The sequence below is a fragment of the Lycium barbarum genome, chromosome 3, assembly GCF_019175385.1.
Source record: "Lycium barbarum isolate Lr01 chromosome 3, ASM1917538v2, whole genome shotgun sequence".
NCBI classification, from domain to species: domain Eukaryota; kingdom Viridiplantae; phylum Streptophyta; class Magnoliopsida; order Solanales; family Solanaceae; genus Lycium; species Lycium barbarum.
This window is the reverse complement of record NC_083339.1, coordinates 24126190-24139485: the sequence shown is the minus strand read 5'-3', so window position 1 is coordinate 24139485 and position 13296 is coordinate 24126190. Positions and strand designations below refer to the sequence as shown.

General features: G+C 38.7%; 1 long non-coding RNA gene across 1 annotated transcript; it reads right to left on the bottom strand.

The window, feature by feature from the left end:
• Nucleotides 1–2926: 2926 nt before the first annotated feature.
• Nucleotides 2927–7011, bottom strand: LOC132630794 (uncharacterized). Its single transcript, XR_009578687.1, has 2 exons — nt 6271–7011; nt 2927–3188 (listed from the first exon to the last, which is right to left on the bottom strand). It is a non-coding gene; the product is annotated as an uncharacterized LOC132630794 (long non-coding RNA).
• Between the last annotated feature and the right edge of the window lie 6285 nt (nt 7012–13296).

Below are 13296 nucleotides of genomic sequence, written 5' to 3'. Positions count from 1 at the left end.
GGTGCAGTCCAGGTGACCCTGTAGCCAGACGTGGTACCCTGGATCGCATCTTGCCTCGAAGCTGTCGGGGGCTATTGTTTCTGGGGCCCCATCTCTTACGCCTGTTCCACTCTCGAAGAATCTCCTTGGCATTCGGGATTTTCTCTCCCGTGTGCTCTATAATGAACTGCTCGGTATTCCCTACTTGGGGTAGCACTTGCTTTCTTCCAAACTATCTAAAGAATTAGGAGGGGCAGTAGGGGCGAGTCCCCTGGACACTAACCAGTGGTAGGAATGGGCAGTTTTGTCCCTTTATTACCACAGTCTCATAAAGGAATTCTAGGAACATCCACTGAATTCTGTCTTCAGTCAACTCTGCGAAGAAGCTGGCCCACGCCTTCTTGGATATGTAGCCCAAACCTGGGCAGTAATCAATGAGGTGATCTACCCTGTTGTGACGGCTCAAACCCTAGGCCTCTTTTGCTATGTGAAGGTGTTTGACAATCCACCATTGTAACATCATACTACATCCCCAGAAGTATCTGAAATGGTTCCGACGCCTGTCTATAGCTCGAAAGATATTTGCCAATATGATGGGAGCAAGATCGACATAGTGGAAGAGGGCCTGGGCCAGATAGATGACTCATGTGTCAATGGACAATGATCCGTCCCCCGGGAATACTATAGTACCTAAAAGCGCGATGCAAATGCTAAAGGCCTAGTAGCTTCCTATTCTTCTCGACTCTTGAACTCCTCCTGATGTAATGTGTACACAGTGGTGTTCAATCTCCGATACAAATTTCTGAAGGCTACTGTAGGTCCATGAGCCCAAGGTGCTTGGGTCAAAGCAAGATATTTCTGAATCTGGCTGACTGACGGCCTCTGAGGAAATAACAAGTTATGGTCTGGCTTGTGTCTTCTCCTTAGACAGGTTCCATTACTATCTATAGCATCTCTAATCTCCTCTAGGGTGGGCGTCATCTCAATATCTCCAAAGCGGAACAACATTTCCTTGTCGTCCCAATATCCGGCCAATACTACCATTAATTCTAGGCGACCTTCATGGTCATGATAGAGGGTAGATGACCTAGGGTGCAACTGATAATCCTACGGTGCCCATCACCTGACCACTCCCACCAAGCTCTAAGCAGATCGAGAGCCGTGACAACAATATCATACTGGATTCTTCTCTCCATCTACAAAATAAAACATGGTTAAGATTCTCCCCTTCCTGTAGGACCAATGGTTCAATACATAGGCGCAAGCATTGTTTCCACGTAGCACGTAAATGAGATGTGGTATCTTCGGGTCGTAGACCTTCGGAACACGGGGTAGTCCTTCTTATTGAGCCTTAGGTAGGTCTGAGATACCCAAGGCTTGTCTAGCCATAAATGCTGTAGTTCGGTAGGGTTTCGGCTTCGCTCTATCCTAGTTATCACTAGAGTGGGCTTTTACTAATGACCGAAAACCCGAGCGGACAACTGGGGATAAACTGTTAGGGTTGTTGGCCGACCGCGTACCAACCCCGCCTCATAACGGTTCCAAAAGAATTGTTTGGTTTTATAATGAATGAACGACAACGTACTCCGCGAAGTCTTTTTTGGAACAAAGTGAAAAATAAATACCAGGAGTGGCGGAGTTATGATATGCATGCAATGACAGTTAATAATTACGGGAAGGTAAGCACATAAGAAGTTAAAGCGAATATACTCATATTATATTAGAATCCTTATGGTTAGAACCTTTAAGTCCCCAGTAGAGTCGCCATCTTTTACGGTTCGCATTTACGCAGGTGCATAAAAGTTACTACGAACTTGTTGGTGCTCTTTCGGAATTTATTTTAAAAGAGTCGCCACCTAATTTTTAGGAAACTAGGAAAACCAAGGGTGAAGGGTTTATTCAAATACCGTGATAAATCTTTCGTAATCCAAAGTTCTAGGTAAGGGTTCTAGTGATCCCCTAGGGAAGATGTTAGGCACCCTAGTATTACGGATCTGTACTATACGGTTGACTTCGAATTCCAATGTATGAGTATCTGCATGAATTGTTTATTTAGTGTTATTCCCGCATTTATAAAATCTTGTCATTTGCATATCATTTTGGAACAATTTGAATATATCCCCTTTATATATAGGGTAGTTTAGATTTGGATTTATAACATCCGGATAAAAATAGTCTCCTTATAAATACAAGAATAGTATATTTGATTTATAAAAATGCCTTTAGTTTCAATATATAAGTAAGAATATGTCTGTTTTTTGTTCATGCTCAATCCTCAATACTTAGCTTTGGGTCAATCCATATAACTTGTTTAGAACGCCTTATCTTTTAACTTGCGTTTACGAACGTTTTTTTAATTAAAACAAGTTTTATCTTGTGAAAATAGTATGTCTCTTTTTATTATGAATCTGAAAAATGGGTCCCGGAGTTGGGGTTAAAGCCCAAAAATTATAACTTATTCTTTTCTTTTCTTTTCTTTTTTTTGTTAAAAGGGGGAGGAGTTTTCCAGCTTTGAGCTTAGCCCAAGAAAACCACGTATGTATATTTATATATTTTGAAAACTTATTTTAAAGTCTAGTCTAAAAAATAACCATTACTGTCCATTCCGAGGCGGGCTTCAACCCAAAAATTTACTTTTATTTTTCGTTGAGCTTGGCCAGGATCGCTAATTTTTTTATTTCAACATTAGCCCAGAACTCAATTCATATGTTTTACAAAAATGTACTCTTCTTTTAAGAACACTGATCTGTTTTGTTACAAAAAATAAACAACACTGATACTGTATAGTTTGGAAATCCTTTATTTTTCTGTCTAACTTGTGTCTAAATCATTTTTCATTTGCTCGTTTGCACTTTAAAATTGTTGTTCTTGGTCCAGATTTTAAAATTCGTTTGGGGAACTTAAGGTCTACTAAATGGCATAAGCATGGTTGTCCAAAGACAGCTAGTTCATAAACATAAAGATTCCAATAATATACGAGTTTTCTTTACAAGTTTTACAAGTACAACTACAATTAATTTTACCAATACAAAAGAAGCGTAAATACCAAGTTAAATAAAGAGAACGATAGGCTAGGGGCATACCAAGCCCCTAATTAGCCATTTTCATCCATGGCTGGGCCTTCTAGGCGTACAATATTTGCTTCCATCTTCACGGAGAAAGGATTTTGTAAAGAATTATACTATTGGCCATTTGGCCCAATAGGCTGGCTGGACCGCGACCCAAGTGGCCATGCAGTGAGGAGGGGTAAAGAAAGAGGAACTCGATTAGTTTATATTAACTTAAATTATCACTATTAGATACACATAATGTACAAACATGGGCACAACTTATAATTATTGGGCCTGAAAGCTCCAGGTTGAAATTAAAAGGAGGCCTGCTCAAGCCCCATTTGATTCTCCTATTTTTAGACTAAGTGAATTAAGCCCACTCCTGTGTTGGACTGAAATGGACCAGGCCCAAGTTTTCACTAAGTCTAGTTTTGGACTAATATTGAAGCTTTAGAAGTTTCTATCCTCTTTGTACTCAAGGCATATGACTATCTCACTCACATATACCTCTGATATGCCCATGATATACACATGTGATATGTATATCAGTGTATACCATCGATATATTCCTTCTTTTTTTATTTAACCTACGCATAGTCAAGCAGGTCTGCTCTTGAAACTTGAACCCTTTAAGTACATGGCCAAACACAAACATTTTAGTCTTTCCAGATTTTAGAGCAAAGTCTAAGTTTAGATTAAAGTGCATATGAACATAAGTTTAATCAGATAAAAATTGCAGGATGATTCCAACATATTCAGCATCAAGCTTTAATGACTAACAATGGACAAAGACAAGTATAAAGCATTCCAAACCAAGAACTTGTACTGCTCACAAATCTTGACAATGCTGACCAGGAAAGAAACATAGTCATCTAATGAATCCATCAAAGAACCAGGAAAAAACCCAGAAGAATACAAGTTCATGAACTAAATGACCAAAACAGATGAGTATAAAGTGTTATCAATTCACATGAATAGGTATATCACCGGGAAGATGCAAGCTTAATCCAGAGAAGAGATATTTTCAGACAAGGATGCAGATCTTACACTATAACTTGTATATTATGAAGAGGAAAGCTGTGATTTTTCTTTGAACTGGCAAAGCCTTAAAAATACAGGATGGCACAAGAGTTCAATAAAAGGTCATGTGGTCAGTTTTCTAATATTAATTTTGTAGGACAACCTAAATCATTTATCCTTCAGTTGACTGGTTCCCTTTTTCTTCCAGAAAATCAATAGCATCAAACAAACAGACTCTATCTTTTAACTTTGACAGCTTGTTTAGACCCCTAACCGGTTCAGTGATGAGGATGAAAAAATCAATGAGGCACTCATACGGAAAATACCCACCCCATGGACTTTCAGAGTATGCCATGGCACTTTTTATTTGGAAAAGGGTACTATAAACCAAGTAGGGCCTGGTTCTTCCCCTCCTCTCCCTAAGGTGCCTTAAAAAGGCTCCTCTATTTGTCAAGTGGCTTTGGTTTGTCAATGAGCGCCTATGATCATAAAAACCAGATCAATAAATCAATCCCAACTAAATACTTTTAACTGATAGTGACACAGTTTACATCTAAGTTAATCCCAGCCTAGGATTCCTAATTAGGAAATTGCTCTTGACCCTTCAAATTACCATAAGGACTTAACAAGCTTATTTATTCTCTTTAAAGACTAACTTACACATGTTGAAGCAAGACAGAACCAGAAACATATGTCTAGTCTAAAGGGAAAAATCAAACACCTCTACCAATCTCATTATTTTGACTATGGTATTTCATACACTCTATTTGAACCATAGCCTTGTGCAATGACACAAGACGGTCAAATAAGAAAGACTTGGATAGATTAATTTTAGAAGAGATAGGTTCTTATGATATGTACAAATCTACAACAAGTTCATTAACACCCCAGAGTCAGGTTTGAGTCAGATGAGAAAACCATTATGGTCGTATGGTTACCTTATCAGTTAGCAGAGATCTATTTCTAGTTCATTTTAGTGACTACAAACCTAGTTTGGACCTGTAAGGAATTCACTCTTCCTTTCCAAACTCAAACAGATCTTTAAATTTGAAAATACGATCCAATTTGAGAAGATAGATTTTATAATATGATCTAAACCAGGGAAGATTCATGAGACTAGGTATTTAAGCAAACAAGTCAAGACAAGGGATTGAAATAGCTCATAACATCAAACAAACTAACTAGTTCCATATTGAAGCCCTTAGTCATATTGATTTTGAGATTACTAAGAGATCTAGGTGGGTTAAACCACATTTCAAACTTGAACTAGATGGGACCATGGTCCTGTGACCTTAAGCTTTAGCAAGCTAGCCATTTGAACCATCATCACTGATCAAACATCAACTAATTTCAAATTTCATTTTTAGTCCTAAGCATAGCCTAGCTTAGAACCCCTTTTTGATTTCCAAGCTTCTCATTCGTTATGACTACTATTTTGAGACTGACTTAAATCACTTACAACCATCCTCATTTACAAACAAGGACCATTAGAATTCATGACCAAACACACATCCTTTAATGCATCAATCGTCTGATAACAACCCAAAGCATAATCAAATTCGAAGCAACAAGGCTTGTGAGATGGGCAGAACCAAATCAAATCTATTAACACTCACATATTCAAACTAATAGATCTTAGCAAGGGACTTGGACACTTATAACTACAAACAACCATGCTAGTTTTTATTTTTATTTTTTTATCTAAGCCGCTAATTATCTTATTCAAGGCTGTCTAGGTGGTTGTGTGGTCAAGTTATATGTTCAAGCTTAAACTAGATGATGCTATAGTCTTATAATCCTGAGTTATCAGTTGACAAACTATTTTAAGTCATTTCCAATAACCAAAGTCAAAGTTGAAATCAAACCTTTTATTTCCAGTTGAACCTTAATTCTGAAATTTCTTCAATAACATGCCTACTTCACTTCAGGTAATCAACCAGCAGGGGTTGACTCAAACAAGTCACAACAAACCTCATTTAAACTAAACCGTCAAAGTTCATGTTCAAACAAGCATATGTAAACATATGGCTGATCTAAATGACTAACAACAACTGAAGCAAGATACTGGAACTAACCCTAGACATGAATAAATACTAAAACTAAGCATGGCATTAATAACATAATACTTAACTAAGCAGAATATAAACTAATACTTAAACTGAACAACATAAAAAATAAAAAAAAAATAAAAAAAAAAAGCAATAACAAGATAAATTATTACCTTTTTTATGCTCAACCGAGTCAAGAATGAACTTGGAGCTCCTTTGTGCTTCCAAAATCAAACTCAGCCACATAAAAGAAAAATAAAAAAATTTAAAACTTGAATACCCAACTTAAAAGTTAAGTGAAGAAACAAATTTTTGTACTGAAAACGAAAAGCCCTAACTTCGAGTGTAAGATACTCAAATTCGGGTTCTATGCCTATGTCTGTGTCTGTCTCAATGCAAATCTTGGGATTCTATTTATAGAACCCCCAAAATTATAGAAAAGCCCCAATTTTTCGATGTGGGACTTGCTAAAATTTTGCAATGCTCTCACTCATTTTTGAAGTAAATGAACAGATTTCAGCCATATAACAAACGAACAGCTCGAATAAGGCCGAATCACCCTCGATCTGCTTGGTTCTTTGGAGAAACCAATGGGTTTCAAATTACGCAAGGACGAAGCCATTAATGTTAACTAGTCAATTTGATGGAAAGTAAAGAAAAAGAATCGAAAAAGGTATGGCAACCTGTGCCTTAGGCGTCGTTTGGATGGGATTTGGTGGAAAGAAGTTTCACCACAATAAATGCGGCCTGGAGAAGAACACGCGAGGCCTGTAAAATCTTGGGGAGGGTCTTTTCCCCACCCTGGCAGCCAAGTGACGCTGGGAGAGAGGGGAAAAGGAGGTGGCAGCGCTAGGGTTTCAGCTTAGCCGCCTGCCCTCTCTCTTAACCTAGAGTTTGTTTGGTTTTGTGGAAATGAAAATGGACGGTGGGGTGTTACCTCCTCCTTTCATTTAACCAATCCCTTGGGCCGGGTCAGTCCCTTTGTGGACCGGGCTCGGCCAAATAATAAAAAATGAATAGGACGGCCCAAATGCCTATACATGCAAAACATGCCCATTCAAAAAATGGTTTATCAATTAAATATTCCACCTATGACCCAAATTAAACTTAATTAGCTAATTATTCCATTTAAACTATGGCTAATCCTAAAAAGTTAAAAAATGCAAATCTAACCTTAATTAACTTTGAACTTGTGAATTTAATCATCTCAAATGAGACCAAAATCAAAGCCATTAAACCACAAAGGGTTAATTTTGCAATAATGACCTTAATGGTCTTGAAACATGAATTGGTTATTCAAATTAGTGGCTATAAAACTAATTAAGACGATTAAAGGATAATTTTGCAATACTAACACTAATTGATGAAAATCATGAGAATTGGTTATTATGTAAAATCAAAATTAAATCAATTAAACCATAAGAGGCTAATTTTATAAAAATGATCTTAATCGACTAAAGGGATAATTTTGCAAAATTATTAACTCATTACTTGTGGTATTTAATCACAACTATTCACTGGATTATTTATGATTAATTCCGCAAATTATGGAACTAGCATTAATGTTTAAAAATTTAAAATTGAAGGGTTAAAATGGTCAATTTCTTTAATTAGTCCGATCTTTCGTATTAATCAAGTGAAATGCTCACTATTTGATTTTTTCTGATAATTATTTAATAGTTAAATAATTATATGGACAACTATTTCAAATTATCTTCTTGATTGTACTTTAGAAAGGACTTTTATTTAACTATAGAAGCATGTAAATTCATTTCAAACTATTTTTTTATGTATTATGGAAATTATTTCACCAAATGAAATGGTAATCTTATTTAAATAATTTTAATAAAATCATTTGATTGTTTAGGAAAAAACGCACATTTCACTCTGTATGATATCCCAGGGTTTTGAACCATTAAAATAAATTACGGGAGGTCAAAAATCAGGTGTCAACAGTAGGCATTTGGAGGTGGTGAAGAATATACGTCTATTGGAGACTGAAAATCCTCCTTCCTCTTGAGTCTAGGATTGGCGGTATGGGAGACGTCTACCACGTCTTCCTTCTTCTTTCAAACAAATCCTGTCAAACTTGTTCCAGTAGCCCTGTCAGCTATACTCACAACTTGTCCTGATTTAAGGCTATCTTATATGGCCTTCCCCATTTTGACGAGTTTGGAAAATGGCCTCCCAGACTTTGAAAGCATTCGATTGTAGAAATTTGTTTCCTGGGAACAGATAAAGACAAAAACTAGTTCTTCCTCCCCCATAGGCGGTTGCACTCGATAAATCTCGATTCTCCACCTACTTGCATACTCGTAGTAGTTCTTGGTGGATTTTTTCTTATTTCCTCCAGATAGTATCTGTCTGGTACCGTTTCCACGTTGAAATGAAATCTTTCCTTGAAAGCTCCAGCCATGTCTTCCCATGTGGTCCATCGGCGTATATCTTGCGTCGTGAACCAATTGGAAGCCTCCCGGGTTAAACTTAGACTAAATAGTTTCATGGTGAGTGCTTGGTTGTTTCGTACGCCGACCAACTGGTCACAGTAAGTTCGGAGATAGGCTTTGGGGTTACTTGGTCCATTGAACATTTTAAATTTTGGCACCTTGAAGCCTTTGGAAAAATCCAACTCGGGATGCATGCAAAAGTCATCATAGCTTAATCTTGTAGCCTTTCGAGCTGATCACGTAGATTGTTCCAACATCTCGGCCATTTTACGCTCTATTTCTTTGTCGCGCCTGTCCTGTTCGGTCCTCTATGCCTTCTCCATCTCTTCATAGTGGTCAATTTCTTAGTGATCGGGTGAGCATGTATCTGTGGTGATAGTGTGCGGAAAGAAACAATTGGGTGTGCAAGATGATTTCTGGGCGCGTAGGTGGCTTTTGTGGCTAGTGGCGGAGTAGTGTTTGTTTTTGTAGTGGATTTGGGATGGGCGTTTTGTGGCATTTGGTAAGATGGAACAGAATGTGTGGTTCCAGGGATTCAGGTAGTGCCAGTTAGCGGTGGGGTTGGGTACAAGGTGCCAATGAGTTCGCTGAATCGTGCGGGGGTCCCAGCGGGATAGGTGGGGAAATAGTCAGGTAATGGAGAGCTTAGAGATGGAAAAGGCAGCGGAGGCCTTCTTGTTTTAGTGGCCGCTTACCGAGCAGTATTGGCTGTTTCAGTTCGTGATGCCTTCTCCTAAAGATCAACGACCTTTTCTAACAGTATCTTGAATATATCCTCGGAAGGCGAGAGTCTTCATGGTTCGGCCACAAGCGACTCTCTGAGAGCGAGGTTAGTTTGGTTCTGTTCATTCTTTAGTGTACCAGTCATTATCTCTTTGCTTCGTTCTTATTGGGATAGGGATGCCCGTAGTGGAAAAGGCAATTCTTTCTTATACTTGTCCTCAATGACGAGTCTCTCCAAGAAACTCTGACTGGCTGAATCTTTCCTGTGCTAGCGAATTTTTGAAAAATGCTGGCGTATGAATCTTTCAAGATAGTGAATTCATAACGCCAAATATGACTGTTTAGCATGATTCCTTCGGTTGGAGAGACGGTATCATGAACCACAAGGGAATGGGGCCCCCAAAGCTTGGTGATGGTTTTGTCATCGATTAGCCTTATGACTCTCTTCCTAAGAGCCAAACATTCGTTAATGGTATGACCTGATTGCTCTTGATGGAATGGGCCCCTTTTATGTGCGAAGACTGGCGCACATAGAGGCAGATTTTCACGGCTAATGCAGATGGCACCCATGCTCTTGAGTTTGTCAAATATTTCCTCCCATGTCACATGTCTTGGTAAGACGCGATATAGATAGGCGACGACTTTAAGCGCAATTGCCACCAAGTTGGCGAGGCTGGGCAGATGAACTCGACTTGCATTTCTGGCTCTCTTTCTTGGTTCGCGGAGGCGATCTCTTTTTGATGGCCAAGTCGGTTCTTGTGGATCGGACTCTGTTACATGCCCCTCACTTTCTTGTTCTTCGAACTGAGATAAGTATCCTGGGGATATTCCTTTCCCCCTGCTTAGCAAGTCCTCTTAGTGGCATCTTATCTTGGTGGGTTCCTTGGGTGGGCTTTCCGCCGAGTCCATCAACTCATTAGCTTCTTTGCTCTTGGCCCTAACCGCACGAATCTTCTTTTCCAATTCTTAGATGTTCCTTTTGATGGCGGTATGCTCTTGGGTGCTTACGACATCCCTTTCGACCTTAGGGTTAGTGTGGGTTGTAATCATTTTGGTGTTTTCTTTGCTTTTTCTTTGAATAGTGGTTGATACCTGAGATTACTCCAGCTTTTAAAACAAAACGTATGAAACAAACAAAGCATATATTCACATAATAATATTAACACATACTACTCGGGTTTCTAAAGCTCCTAATCGTATTGAAACATAAATGTGCCAATTATGCCAAACCAATGCCCAGAAACAGAAATAAATTTTCATTAATAATATTCCTTCCCGTAGGGGTACAAAAGATAAGTAAAGACAAGAAAATAAATCAAAATAAATGTCCTCCAATAGCTGATGATGAAGCCTTATTTGTCCTCGCCTTTTTGGCCCTTTAGAGGGCGGTCTGGATGTGGAGGTGAGTTGACGTCAACATGGCGTCCATTAGAAACCCCTTTTCTGTGAAACTCATTGGAGTGACGTCATCCAAAGTCTTCTTCATTCGATCATCGAGCTCCACCAATCAATCACGAGTGAATTCCAACTCGTGGTTCACATTTTCTATGGTGGCTCGGTCATGCTCTATTTTCTCCAAATACTTAGCACCTCGATCATTGGCCTTTCTTTGAATCAAACAGGCTCTAATCTTGGCCTTGAAGGATTTATCTTGCACACAATTATAGAGGATGGGCTTGGGGGCAAGGAAGCCTTGCAAGTCGACTCTCAACTAATCCCTATATTCTTCTTCATACCCCGGATAAAACCTATCAGAATCTAACGTGTCTAGGCCCCATATTGTGCGATCGTTCCATTCACGAACATAATCTTCCAACCTCGAGATCCTATCCCCACCATAGTCAATAATAAAATCCCCCATGTTCTCGACTTGGGGTATGACTTAGGTCCTCCCGAACTGTATTAAAACCCTAGAAGGCGCATAAAGGCGTCTCCCTTTGACTACAACGGTGTCGGTTATGAAGTCATCAAACATCAATTTTACATTATCCTCCTGAAGCCTAGGGAACGTAAACGCCCATTCTCATTTGGTCTGATCCCCAAAATTTGGACAAAAATTAAACAGGCGTATTTTACTGCCGGCTTACTTAGGCATTAGGAACCCCCGACTCTGATCATGTGCTTGAGGATCCACCATTGTTAGAGTAGGTTGCATCCTTGGAAGTATTTATAGTGGTTTCAGCAAAAGGTTAATGCTCGGTACGTATTGGCTAGGATTGTGGAGGTTAGGTTGAAGTATTTGGTGTCTTCTTGGCGTGTTATGCTGTAAACGATGGCATGGGTGACTGAGATGATTCGGGTGTCTATGGATAATGTAGCATCTTTGGGAAAGAACATGAGTCCCAAAAAGCATATGGCAAATGCTAAGGGTCGGGTAGCGTCTTGGCATAGGTTTCGAATTCGGTTGGGTGTTCCACAAATCTCTTTGGGTTATCGAACCGCGTGTATAATTCTCTAAAGGGTATAGTTGGTCCATGCGCCCAAGTGGCGTGGGATAAGGAAAGCATTTTTAGTATTTGGTAGTAGATGGGTTTTTCTGGGATTAGGACATGGTTATCGGGTTTCTTTTTTCTTTTTAGACCCAATCCTACATTGGTCAAGATGTCTCCTATCTCTTCCAAAGTCGGGGCCATTTCCACATTATCCCCAAAGCAAAAAACCATTCTATCCCGATCCCAAAATCCGGTGATCACTTCTATTAATTATCTACAATCCTTCATAGTCATTATCTAGGTTAGGCTCCCTAAATGCCGAGAAATTTCCCTTTTCTCCTCTTGACTCAACCTATTCCACCACATGTGCAATAAATACTGTGTGTTGATGAACATGTCAAATTGTAAATCTATTAATCTACAAAATAAAAACAATGTTAACATCCCTCCAATAGGAAATGGTTTGGCACATAGGCATATTACATGTTTCCATTTAGCACATAAATGAGATGCGGTGTTTTTCGGGGCATAAAACGTACTTGACATGGGATAGTCTTTCTATCGAGTTTAGATATGTCTCAAATATCCAAACCCTTCTAATTCTCCCTAGATTTGTTTTAGCTCTACCCTAGGCATATGCAAGAGTGATTTTTCGAAGTGACCTTAAATCCGAGCGGACTACTCGGGGTGAACCGTGTCAGCTGTTGGGCGACTGCGCACCAACTCCAGGTTCAACGTGTTCCAAAAAAGAGGTGTTTCAGGGTTTTCAGTGAAGGCTGGATCGCGAGCCCGCGTGTCCCCTTTGAAACCATGCTTTTTACCAAGAGTGATGGAATTTATGATATGAATGCATGACAGTTTATAAATTTCAGGAAAGTAAAAAAATTAGCAAATATTCACAATTAATATCAAATTATATTGAAACCCTTATGTTTAGAACCTAGAAAAATCCCCAGTGGAGTCGCCATCTGTTACGATTCACTTTTACGCGGGTGCATAAAACCTACTAAGAGGTTGTTGGTGCTCTAAATTGGATTTTAGTATTTTTAGAGTAGCCACATAACTTATTAAGGAAAATCAGGTAAAAGGGTTTATTCAAATAAGAGAAAAATCCTTTTAGTACCAAAGTTTGAGGTAAGGGTTCTGGTGATCCCCAAAAGAAGGTTATAAGCACCCTAGTATTAAAGATTCATAGAATACGGTTGACTTACGAGCTTCAATGTGTGATATATTGTGACTATTTGCTAAAGGTGTTTACTTATTGCTAAAGGTGTTTAGTTATTGCTAAAATTATCATGCTAATCATAAAATTCAAAACTTCGGCAAAAGGTCCCCCCAAAAAGAGGGGTTTTGGTTCCAAAAATTCATATAAGTGTTCAACTCACTTCATTGCCGGACTAAGACACACTTGGGATTTCACCCAAGTAAAGTCACTACTATTTAGTCCTAATAAAATGAGTTTAGTACTTATAGGTTTTTTAACACGTATATAGGAAAATATGGAGTATATCTCATATATATATATATATATATATATATATATATATAATGAGAATTTTATTTCAGTCCATTTTTACACATTTTGAAGCTCATATGT